This window comes from Orcinus orca, chromosome 18, assembly GCF_937001465.1.
Source record: "Orcinus orca chromosome 18, mOrcOrc1.1, whole genome shotgun sequence".
Lineage (NCBI taxonomy): Eukaryota > Metazoa > Chordata > Mammalia > Artiodactyla > Delphinidae > Orcinus > Orcinus orca.
In genome coordinates this window covers 64,159,554-64,171,967 of record NC_064576.1, presented here as the reverse complement: position 1 = coordinate 64,171,967, position 12,414 = coordinate 64,159,554, and the positions used below count along the sequence as shown (strand labels likewise).

Genomic DNA, 12,414 nt, shown 5'->3' with positions numbered 1-12,414 from the left:
TCCTGCAAAGAAAATGAGAGATCAGTAAGATATCAGCAGGTGTAAACATTTTCTGGTTTGTATCAGAGGTGGTAATTTGGTGATTTACCTAATTAACACCCACCACTACTGCTGGTATCTCGTACATATCAGTTGGGTTTTCTCTCTGGGCTGTCGGTGGAACACCTGTGCCCTCAGAGCCCCATAGACAGCGCGAGCTACACCAAGACTCCCTCTCATTGGAGCTGCCCTCAGAGACAGCCAATGATGATGCTACAAGCAGTAACGTTAGGACCGGGCTTTCACAAAGCACATTTCTGTAAGGCCTATCATTGTCTCCCCACTGAGGTCCTCATAGTTAAATGTTATTTCTATTCCCATGTCTTACAGATAAAGAAACTGAGCGTTAGAGGCAATTAAGTGACTTGTGTCATGTAAACTGCAGAAACTTGACTGAGGCCCAAGTCTTCTGTCCCTGGATCCAGTGCTTTCCCCCCCTCCTCACTGTGTCTTACTGTGTCTTGCTCCTAGTACGCGTTCATTCATTTTTCCTTTCTATGTTATTAATATAATCCACTCGATTATAGAAAAACAAAAAGAAATCCATTTGTGTCTGCGGAGGTGGCTGTAGCCAATAGCCAGGATACCGAACAAAGTCCACTGTCAAATGTGCTTTAAGAACAGTTCAAGAATTAAACTGTGAAAGGCTCATTCATAATGAAAAAGGCTTCAGATCACGGGCTTTAATTTCTCCAAGTTTTAATGACTGAAAAGTTTGGTGACAGCTGAAGCGAGTAGTTCCTGCATCTTTATTGCTGGGATGCTTTTTCACGAGGAGCTTTTTCACCAGGCATTTTCATCACTGCCTCATCATCTTCTCCTCTCGTTTCTACAAGACCTCACTTGATAATCTTAATCGTCTTTTTAATGTTCACTTTCACTAAAAAAAACCTCTCTGAGCTCAGGCGTCAGCTGCTCCTTGGTGACCGGGCTTCACGTCTGCCTGGCTGCCGCTCAGATGGTGAGGGCTCAGATGGTGAGGGCCCAGCTGTGGCTCTGCCCCGCTCCACCACCTGCACAGGCCAGCAAGAGGACACAGTGCCGCCGCTTGGGTCATTCCACTCAAGACTGAGGGATGAGAACCACCCCGATTCCCAATGACTCAGGGCCCAGCCTGCCCTCCGGAGTCTCACTCGGCAGGTCACAGATCCAACAGTCTTTCTGGCTTATTTCCCACAGATGCTGAAAGGCACTCGCCCCGCTCAGGTCACACTGCAAGATTTCCAAGCACTTCTTTGTGCACCGTCTTGATGTCGCGCGAGATCAGCCGGGTGTGATTGTCCCGGAGGCGTCCAGATGGAGGTAGAGTGTGTGGTGAGCCTCAGCCTTCCCCCCCGGTCTCCCCAGTCAGACCCTGCCCTGCTGTCAGTCCTGTCACACGGTCATCACAGAGAGCGGTGACTGGACCCTGGAGCAGGGAGTTGAGGAAGTGCATTGGCCCAGGTTTTGTCTCTGCAGGAGAGTCCTGATTTAAGCCCTGATTTGAGTAAATGTGACTTTACTGGCCCTTTCTTTTCTTACAGACATGTTTCCTGCCCTCAGGGAGCTTATCGTCTTTATTTCCTCAGCTCTTCATTGCTTGAGGGCAAGAGCTGGGTCTTACTTTGTGTTCTTTGCAGGGACACCAGCCCCTGAATATTAGTTGAACTGACTTGGTCTTCGAATCTCAGAGAAGCCATCAGGTGTAGTGGTGGGTACACAGCCTCTGGAGCCCAGGCCTTAGAGTCCCATCCTCTCTCTGTCATCTGTTACCTAAGGCAGGTTACCCTGGCAAAGTAACATTGCCTTCTTGTGCCTCATAAACACCTGAAATGGACTTTGCTAAAGTTAATCCCTGGCACTGTGGTGTCACATAATTTACCATCCAGGACTTTTGAATCTCAGAGAAGTTCTCAGTAAACACCTGAAATGGACTTTGCTGAAGTTAATCCCTGGCACTGTGGTGTCACATAATTTACCATCTACTTCCTGGCTCTGAGACCCTTCTCAGACTCCCCTTCCTGGCCTGAGAACTCAGTTCTTGACCTCTTATGGATGGTTCCAGTAAACAAGTAGTTGACTCCACTTACAGTCTCTTTAGAAAACAGAAAAACATCCCTCTTCCAATTACCCTGGGCTCTCTTGCCCCTGCTGAGGACCTGAAGGGTTTTCCAAAGCAACCAAATACTCTAGCCAGAGGTCCCAGTCTCAGACCAGCAACCAGCTAGTAAAGACCTATACTCCTGCCAATTTCCCAGGGACCGAATTCCTTCTATACACTTGCCATTTTAAATCACCCGTTTGGGGCCGGGCCCTTTGTATATTTCACGTCTCACCGTCACCTAAGCCCCACAAGGCAGACATCGGTATTGCTGTTGTCCAGTGAGAATCAGGAGGGTCTGAGAGGTTGAGGCTCGTTCCCCAGTGGCAGAGCATGGATCAAAGCCAATTCTGTCCCCTCTCCACTCTTCTTCCATCCTAGCTACAGGAAGGGAGAAATAACAAACCTGTCCCCAAGGCAACCAGAGGAAGGAGGGTGGCCTTCCGAGAGTGCAGCTCATTTGGGATATTTATGTACACTTGTTTCTTGGGAAGAGGCTTGGGCTGGGGTTGAGGCAGCCACGAGCACTTTCCAAATGGACTTCCCTGGCTGTTTGAGGGGAGAGAGCTTCGTGTGGTCTGGATTCCCCTAACAGTGAGCGTCTTGAGCAGCGGCTCTTTCTTTTTCTTCTGACAAAGAAAAAAAGATTTTATGCCATTTATATATTTTTCCACTAACCACCAAAGAGGCCGGGACACAATGATTTTCCATAATTAGAAGCTGATTATCTGTTTTTACGTCTGCTTTGATTAGAACAGGAGGAAAAGAAAACAAAATACAAACTCTGAACTGAAGATTGTCTGATTTTAGATGGGCAGCGCCCAGTCATTAAGGAGCCGGGCCACTATCTTTGGTCCGTTATCTGGGGAATAGTAGTCACTGGACTATAGAAATTCTGCCCCAGCCTAATTTCAATCAGGATACTTTTAATGCTCGTAGTTTTGTAGAACTAGGTTAATTCTTTCCTATGACTTGAGCACCATCCACCTAATAATCAGCTGCTTATTATTTAAAAGTAAATGCATTCCTTAGAATAAGAAATGCTGTGATAGCTTGTGCAAAACCTATCATGCTGTACTGTCTCAGTTCAGGTGGAAATGGAAGTTATGAATCTACTGACATTGTTGTTTGCTCCATGATATCTAACTATTGGCTGAAATGTACCTAAAAATGAATCACAAAACGGAACACGAAGGTGGTAAGGAGTTTGGGTAGATTAGTGTAAAATGGTTAGGTGAACACCCACGTGTGTGTGGTGTGTGCTGAGTGGACAAACCCCAAAGTGGTCCCTCGGTTCCCAGAGCGGGATTGTCTAATTGCAGGAAAGGGCCCAGCCAACTGCTTCCCTAACTGTATTAATAGGGCAAACCAGAGCGTGCTATTTATAGCATGCTCACCAATAAGCCCCAAGTTCATATCTGCCAAAGGAAACCTTAGTCTCGACTTTCAAAGTCTTCCATATTCTCTGTTTTTTCCCAAACTTCATATAATTTAAAAACTTTATAAATGTAGTGTACATTTTGAAGACTCCTTTCTTCTAATAGAAAGTTATTTTTTATAAGTTATTACCAATAATTTCTGGTGCTTAGAACAGAATGTAACATACACATTAAATATGTTTTTTTTTAAAGATCTTTTAAAATTTTTATTTTATTTATTTTTGACTGCGTTGCGTCTTCATTGATGCGTGTGGGCTTTCTCTAGTTGCGGCCAGCAGGGGCTACTCTTCATTGCGGTGCGGGGGCTTCTCATTGCGGTGGTTTCTCTTGTTGTGGAGCACGGGCTCTAGGCACGCAGGCTTCAGTAGGTGTGGCTCGCGGGCTCTAGAGCGCAGGCTCAGTCGTTGTGGAGCACAGGCTTAGTTGCTCCGCAACATGTGGGATCTTCCTGGACCAGGGCTTGAACCCATGTCCCCTGCATTGGCAGGTGGATTCTTAACCGCTGCACCACCAGGGAAGCCCTTAAATACGGTTTTGAAAAACTCTGAGAACTATGTTTAGTGTTTGGTACAACTTACATTCTTCTCAAAAGCTCTTCTTTTTGATCTGTGGATTTGGATGTTAAATTTCTTTCCTATAGATTTTTATACTGGTTCTTTTGTCAGTCTTCTTGTTTATAATTATTTTTATCAGCAGTTTGGGGCAAACTTTTTAATATTTTACACCTAGAAAGTTTACAAAGATGCGAAATTTGCAGTTTGTGTTTTCACGTTATTGAGAAATCACCATGGTTATATTCGGGAAATTCCGAAGAAGTGAGACTGCAAATTCATTAGTAATGATTGTGTAAAATAGGGGTTATGAAAATGCAGAGCCACAACAATGACACTGAAGTATCAATGAAATATCAACACTTAGACAGGGAACAGCATTTCCATTGCTTTCCCAGCCCCCAAGGAAGGTCTGCTTTTACTGAGAAGCCATCAGGTGTAGTGGTGGGTACACAGCCTCTGGAGCCCAGGCCTTAGAGTCCCATCCTCTCTCTGTTATCTGTAACCCAGGCAGGTTACCCTGGCAAAGTAACATTGCCTTCTTGTGCCTCATTTTCCTCATTGGTAAGATGGGGATAATGGTTTTGCGACTCAAGCTAAAACACATAAAAAGTGTAGAATAATGCAGTGCACGTAATAAGCATTCATGGGATGTCAGCTGTTCTTAGTTTCATTACAATTATATTGCTGAAATTTGGATTGGAGAAAAAGAAAAAAACCCACACAACTCAGTGATCTCTACCCATTTAATCCTTGGTATAACAGACAAAGGTCTAGGCAAAGAGTGAAGACATCTGGGTTCTGGTCCTGGCTTTGACTCACTCTAGCTTTGTGACCCTACTGCGCATCCAGGGGCTTGGTTTCCTCAGCACTAAAATGAGAGGATTGTAGTGGAGATCCATTCCCTTCACCTCTAACATCTAAGGTAGTGCTCTAGTGGGTCAAAAAACCCCTAAGAATTTAGTTATTTTTTTCATGTAGTATCACATCTTAATACATCAAAACAAAGCCTCCAGATGCCAGCTGAAGTGAGAGCTGGAAATATTCTGAAACAGGGTTTTCAGAGATACTCTGAAAGACACTTTTTAGGCAAAATTCTGATCAACAAAGAGTTGGGAAAATATGACTGTTTTTAAAAAGCTAAAGAAAACAACTGGAAGAGAATAGTAATATCAGCTCTTTTATTCTAGTGTCTGGCTTTGTTTCTAGGAATCATTAGATGAAACAAACAAGCAGAGGAAGGAGGAGGAGGGAACAAGAGAAATAAAGTACAACTTGTATGTCATGTATGGTTGTTATTTTAAGAAAATGTATTCTGACCAATTTTATTCAAAGAATAAATCAACAAATACCAAGTAGCAGTCTGCCCCAAGATTTTTTTCCCCCAGTATAGACCTAATCAGAATAATCAGGTTATGTCAAAAAAGTTTCCAGTAAAATGGTTGTCTCTATCTTTTCCAGTGTTATTGTTAAATACTAGCCACTGTGGAGTTGCACAGCCCCCTTGCCTGGTAGTCTTAGCTGAGTAAACATTAACACTGTTCATTTTCCCCTTGGAAAAATGAAGGCGAACAATGGGAAAAGATGTAACAAATGTTTTGCAGCCTTATTATAAATATTTTATGAGTGAATCAGAGAAATTAAAGATGAAAAGCCCACTAACTCTTGCCGGTACCCTGAAGTCTACTGCTGTATACTTCTAAGTGGTTTGTCTGGTCTAGTTTTTGGTGACTCAGGTGGTAGGGAATTTACCACTTCCCTCAAAGCTGCTTTCCAAGTGGAGACTCTCTGGCCTGCTAGGAAAGTTTGACAAATTCCCCTTGCTTTGTTCGATTTTCTCATTAGTCTCATCTGATTTAGCTCGTTTAGTTACTCATCTTTAGTGTCTTTAGAGTCTTCATTGTTTCCTATGAAACAGTGTGTTTTTCGTTTCTTTCTTTTCTTTTCATTTAGCCTTTCTCTCTTCACTTTTTGCCCGGAAGGGAGCAAAGATTTTTAGTTTTTGCTTGTGGATAGGTGAGCAGTAACCATCATTCAACAAATTCACAACAGCAACCACAACGTGAAGTGATCACTTACCATGTCAGGTGTCGTGTTAAACACTTTGTATACATTGTCTCATTTATTAAGTACCTACTATTCGCCAGATACCAGGAATGCAAAGTTAAGTACGATCCTACATTTTTGACAAAGCTTATAATGTACCGGAGGGGACAAGCATTCAAACAGGTAATGTCAGCATAGCGTACCCAGTACATGGGGCTGTCTTCAGAGTATTGTTGGGACATGGAGGATGTCCAGTCCAGCAGTGAAGAGAAGGGGACAAAGGCAGAGGTCAGATGGGGTGGGAGGATGATATCCCAGAGGAGACGAACTCTACACCGAATCCTTAAAGAGTTAGAAAGGGCGTGTGAAGTTGGAGAGAAATTACATAGAGTTCAATGTTTTTAAGTTGAAAATCACGAGGATTGTTGGGAGGTAAGCTAGTCCAGGGTCCGCTTGTAGAAAACTCTGTATTACCTGGTGTGAAAACCTTGGACTTTGCTTTGGATTTTAAGCAGGGAAGTGACGTGACTGCCGAAAACATCCAGGAGTGGGGGCAGGAGATGGTGACTGTGGATTCTGTCCTGGTGAGATGCAGTGAGTGCCGAGATCCCAGGGTCAGGTTAACTGTTCTTGGCTGGAATATATTTAAGGCCACCTGTCGCCTTTGACTCTAAGTAATCAAGTCCCTTCTGAATCTCTGCTCCAGATACCTTGATACTGAAAAGCTGGTAATGGAGAACACATATTTGCTGCAGCCAGTGGGGTTATGTCAAGTGATGGTGATTTGCTGACAATTATCTAACAAGTTCTGAGGAAGACTAACTTTCTCTTGATGGCACATGTGAGGTGTGATGGGAGAGAGACACGAACTACTGCCTCCTAAGCATCCACTCTGTGCAAAGCCCAGTGCTACAGGCATTAACATTTATTGTATCAGCAAGGTGGCAGCAGAAGGTCAACCTTCTGGAAGTTAAGCAGTCCTAATCAACACATAATGGGAAACAACCACTTGCAGAAGTGATCCTATCTAAGATCACTTAGATAGGATCTAAGAGATGAGTTGTTTCTATTTTCCCCACAGCCTAAAAGTAATAGATGATAAAAGAAGCCTAATAGTTGAGGTCAGTATCCAACTTGGTTAAGGTGCTTATGGTATAGCCTCAGGATAGAAATGGCACTAAAGGAAGCTTCAATCTGATCAATTATACTGTAACAGGCTTGTCTGAAGTAGTAGAGAGATAATGTCTGTCTGAAGTTTAGAAAAAGCGGGATAAGGCAAAAGGTCTCTATCAGGATTCATTCAGAACATCCAAGGAAAGGAGTGACTGTATGTAGCTGATGTGTGCATTGCCATCATTGGGTTTCTAAGGGTCTAGAAACACAGGATGTTCAGGAGCTTGGGTTAAATTGTCCTCCCAATTATTGAACACGTTTGCTGGAATCTGAGCTCATCAGATAATCTCCTTTGTATGAGCAGAGATGGAATGGGACAGTGGTAAACTGTGGCCTCTGCATTCAGACCCCCTGGGCTGGTATCTTGGCTCTGACCCTCAGAAGCTGTGTGTATTAGTTATCCATTGATGCATAACAAATTACCCCGACCTAGCAGTTCCGAACAATAAACAGCTCACAGTTTCTAGAGGTCAGAGATTTACAAGTGGCTACGCTGGGCAGTTTTGGCTCAAGGTCTGTCGTGTGGTTGCTGTCATCTGAAGGCTTGACTGAGGCAGAAGGACCTACTTCCAGGGTGGCTCACTTACACGGTGCTGGTTGTTGGTCTTCCCACGTGGGGAGAGTTCTGAAGATGTGATGACGGGCTTTCCCCAGGGTGAGCAATCCAAGAGAGAGCTGGGAAGAAGGGGCAGTGTCTTTCATCCTAACCTAGGAAGTATATTCCATCACTTACACCACATTCTACTCATTCGAATTGAGTCTCTAAGTCTGGTTCAAACCAAGCGAGGGGGAGAATTATGCTCCGCTTTTTGAAAAGAGGACTTTCCAAGAATTGTGCACACAATTTTGCACCATCACACTGTGTAACCTTGGGCAATTTACCTAAAATCTCTGTGCTCCAGTTTCTTCATCAGTAAAATAGAAATGATATTAGTATCTGCCTTATAGAGTTGTATGAATAAAACGAATTAGTGGAAAGGCCTTGAAACAGTGCAGGATATATGATAAGTGCTCAGTAAGTATTAGCAACTGTTACACTGATGACTAACTCTATTCCAGACCCTCTAGCCTGGGATGGAGCTAATCTGGAAGCAAGAGGAATGTATGCTTGCGCCAGTCATGGGTTCCCCTTAAACTGATCCTTCTTACTAGCAACAGAGTTATCTCCACACCCTGCTGTTGGGCTTTGATGAGCCTCAACACTGTTCTTGCCTATGCTGGGGATTCAGGACAGGCAGTATGTTTACTTCTTTGTTATGAAGACGACTTATTATTTTCTCACCAGAGGAAGTGGTCTGGAAAGGTGTCAGCCAGACTGGGTGACTTCTCAGGTTCAATGGCATGGTGGTGAGGAAAACCAAATGGCATCCAGGGGTCCTGCTGAAACCAGAGGTATAAATCTCAGCTGAGCCATCAGGAGCCACCCAAGAACCCTTAAATAGATCCTGTCAGATTCTTAGGGTGGCTTCCCTGAGGAAGGGCCTCTCCAGAGCTCTGTCCTGAAGTCACCTCAGAAAGCTGTGTCTCTGACATTACAGGAAATGGATCCAGGGCCAGAAATCACTTCAAAATTACCCATCTCGGTTCCTGAGAACTGAGCTATCAGGAAAAAACATTGCGGGTTTGTTCAATAATCCGGCTTCCAAATAGTCCTTAGAGATATTATCCTAGAGTAAATCAAATTAATAAGTATTTATTAGGTATCTAGTATGAGTAAGTCACAGTGTTGCCTAAATTGGAAGAAACTTTCTGAAGGCCAAAGAATGATTAGCATTTTAACCCATGTAGGATCTTAGAAAGATTAATTTGCTGTCTGCCACAGTCAAATTCACAGTGATATTCCAAGACCATGTGTCAGGAAGTTAAATAAGGAGAGAGTTTTGAATTTTTTACTTACAAACACACGGTTCAAACTAGAAACCCAAATCACTACCTACTCCTCACGGGAGCAGCCCTCACACCAGCAAGCTTGCCTTCAAAAAGAGAGAAGAAGAAATTTGATAGGGTGTACAAACATCCCAAGTCTGCTAACTAACCAAATTAAAGTTAAAAGTTCAGAACTTTTAATATATAAAGCAACATAATGACTTGTTTCCATGGAAGGTGAGACCCCCAGGAAGCAGAAAAGTCACCCTCAGGCATGCATGCCCTGGGGCTGACCCTCCCCTGAAAGAAATGTCCCTTCTATTCAACGTGGTATCAGGGTGAAGTAATTTATATATTTTAATACAACAAATGAACATTGCTATTTCTGGTCAGGTATTCATATCAATGTAGTTTCTCAAGGTATTACGCTTTCAGCTAATTTAATAGAAAACTCAGCTTCAGGATGAATATTTGGAAAATTTACATACACTCAAATATTACTTAGGGAGTTCTGAAGCTATTTGGACATAGAATATTATGATCAAGTGCTAGCACAGAATTTTCAGGCAGAATTTACCTTCTTGAAAATGGATTATACACGACATAATTTCCCCTGGTGTTTATTCCCATGAAAGGATGCCACACAAGGAACCAGGCAGAGACACAAAGAGAAGAGTCTTTTCCCTGCACAAAAGTCTACCCAAGAAAAGGCGGGGGGCCCCTCAGCACCACGCACAGATGCGTGGCTGTGAACCACGACCCCTCTTTTCTTCTTGGAAAACGTTCTCCAATTAGGCGAGCACGCGAGGTGAACTGCTGCTAACTAAGTAAAAAGTTCGTTACTTTCTGCAACAGTGAATGCCATTGAGTTATACCAGCGATGCCGAATTCTTTTTCCTCCGAAGGCCCCACTTGGGCTCTAAATCTCTTTCACAACACCCCACCCCCCCTTAAAAACATCTCCTATTCACCGGGAGGCTCTCATCCAAGGGAAATAGATGGTGGTGAAGGACCTGGGGGCCGGGGACGCTGAGGGGAGCTGCCTTAGAGAAGAGGGGCCGTGAGGACCGCTCCCCACAGAATCCATGGTTGCTTATTAGGGTCGGAGGATGCTTTTGGCAAACATCAAATTAGGACCAAGCATTCACCCCGGTTCACTGGAACGTGCAAATTTGGTTGACAGGTTAGAGAAGAGAGGTTTTAAAAAATTAAATTCTTTTCCCTGAAAATGTGAAATGACTTTGTGCCGTAGAAGAAAAGTGGTAGCTAATGAGAAGGACTTTTTTTGTAGCATGAGAAGCAAAGAGGCTGGAAGAGAACTATTTCATAGTTTAGATGCAGTCTGCAATAGCTGAATAACCTTCTTCTTTTGACTCACAGCTTCACACAATGCAGGCTTTCATCACATGAAGAGCCACAGCAGAGAGTTTTGGGCCATTTTCTCTTTTTATTCCTTTTCTGAGCCCTCCCCCTTCCCCACCTCCATTCCCCCGTTTCCTCTGTCTGGGTTTGAATAGTCGAAGTGTGCCCACAATATGTATGTACTAGACACATTGTTACCTCCCTTTTACTAAAAGCACCTGGCGGGGTCACCAGCCTCCAGAGCCCCGCGGTGGAGTCTGGCTTAACTCTTTGAGTGACAGATGTCCAAATATATATGTTACAATGATTTTAACAAATATTAGAAACAGACTAACAAACCCATGAAAACCTAAAAAGAAAATCGATCCTGTCATGGTTTGTTCAGTTTTATAATTTCCCTTCCACTGTGCCTGGCTCTGGTGTCCCTTTCCCTTAGGTCCTTAACACGAAGATGTGAATTTGTTCTTCCCCGGCTGAATCGGTGGGATGGTTCATTGCTTTTAAGTCTAATCCTGACAATATCTACAGACTTTGTGGTCACAAAACGAGCAACCACACATATGTGGTAAAGGGAAAAAAACTCAGTACCTATTATATAGCAAAGCATAAGAATAATCACATGCCGTGTATTTCTAAAAACCTATTCTTCTCAAAAGGCTGGAGGACTGTCAGAGAGTAACGTTTCAGATTTCTGCTTCCAGCCAAGATGGAGTAATAGGGGCTGGATGTACCCTCCTGTCTGAAACAACTCCAAATCCAAAAAAGCTATAGGAAATAATAGTTTCGAGACACTGGACCATGGACATCTTAGGATAATTTAAATCACATGGAAATTTATCTTAGTTAGAAGTTGTAGTTTGGGTCATAAATAAAAGAGTTTAATTTCTTACTTGACATGGGTGTAGAATGCTGCCCATGCTGATTGTAGTGACCAGTGGGCACCTCCACTCTTGTCCAAATCAGAGAGGAGTCTTCCCCAAGTACTACACACCAATATTCTGCAAGGAGTATACATGGAAGGGGTTTTCTGAGGACAAACCTCGATCTGCTTCATTTTCATAGGGCCTTAGCTTAATGAAGATGAGGGCAGACCTATCCTTGGACATGACCATGAGCTGATCGGGTTTGGAGCCCCGGTGAAAGACAGGAGCTGCTGCCTTCTCACCGTCACAGCAGGGCTGGCGATGGGCCTCTCAGGGGCAGCTCCTGGACCAGGCTGCTTGGGAAGCAGGAGTCTGTCTGTGGCTTGTGGCTTCCTCTGTTCCTTAGGATGACTAGCTTAAAGGCTAAGGTTTTCAAATCTGGCTTTAAAAATAAGTGCAGTCAGGGAGATCAGCTCAGTGCTTTGTGACCACCTAGAGGGGTGGGATAGGAAGGGTGGGAGGGAGAAGCAAGAGGGAGGGGATATGGGGATGTATGTATACGTATAGCTGATTCAGTTTGTTATACAGCAGAAGCTAACGCACCATTGTAAAGCAATTATACTCCAATAAAGATGTTAAAAATAAATAAATAAAAAAATATGAGTTAAAGAAAAAGATTTAAAAAAATAAGATGAATTCAAGAATTATTACATTATCTATAGCACAAGGAACTATATTCAATATCCTGTGATAAACCATAATGGAAAATAATATAAAAAGAGAATGTCTCTACATGTATAACTGAGTCACTTTGCTGTACAGCAGAGATTGGCACAGTGTTGTAAATTAACTATACTTCAAAAAAAAAAAGAATTATTAAAAAAAAAAGTGCAGTTTGTAAGGGAGCTTCTGGGGTGCTGGCGATGACCTGTTTCTTGTTCTGATTGATGGTGACCAGTATGTTCACTTTGAAATAGTTCATCAAGGTGTACACT

General features: G+C 43.2%; 1 protein-coding gene across 14 annotated transcripts in view; it reads left to right on the top strand.

Moving 5' to 3' along the window:
• COG6 (component of oligomeric golgi complex 6) overlaps positions 1–12,414 on the top strand; it is a 285,884-nt gene that overhangs the window by 77,250 nt on the left and 196,220 nt on the right. Inside the window, exon 20 of one of the 14 annotated variants that reach the window (XR_007473074.1) lies at positions 1,219–1,353. The exons of the other annotated variants lie outside the window; for them this stretch is intronic. The gene's annotated coding sequence lies outside the window, so the exon portion shown is untranslated. The remainder of the gene's footprint in view (positions 1–1,218; positions 1,354–12,414) is intronic. 14 annotated transcript variants of the gene reach the window in all.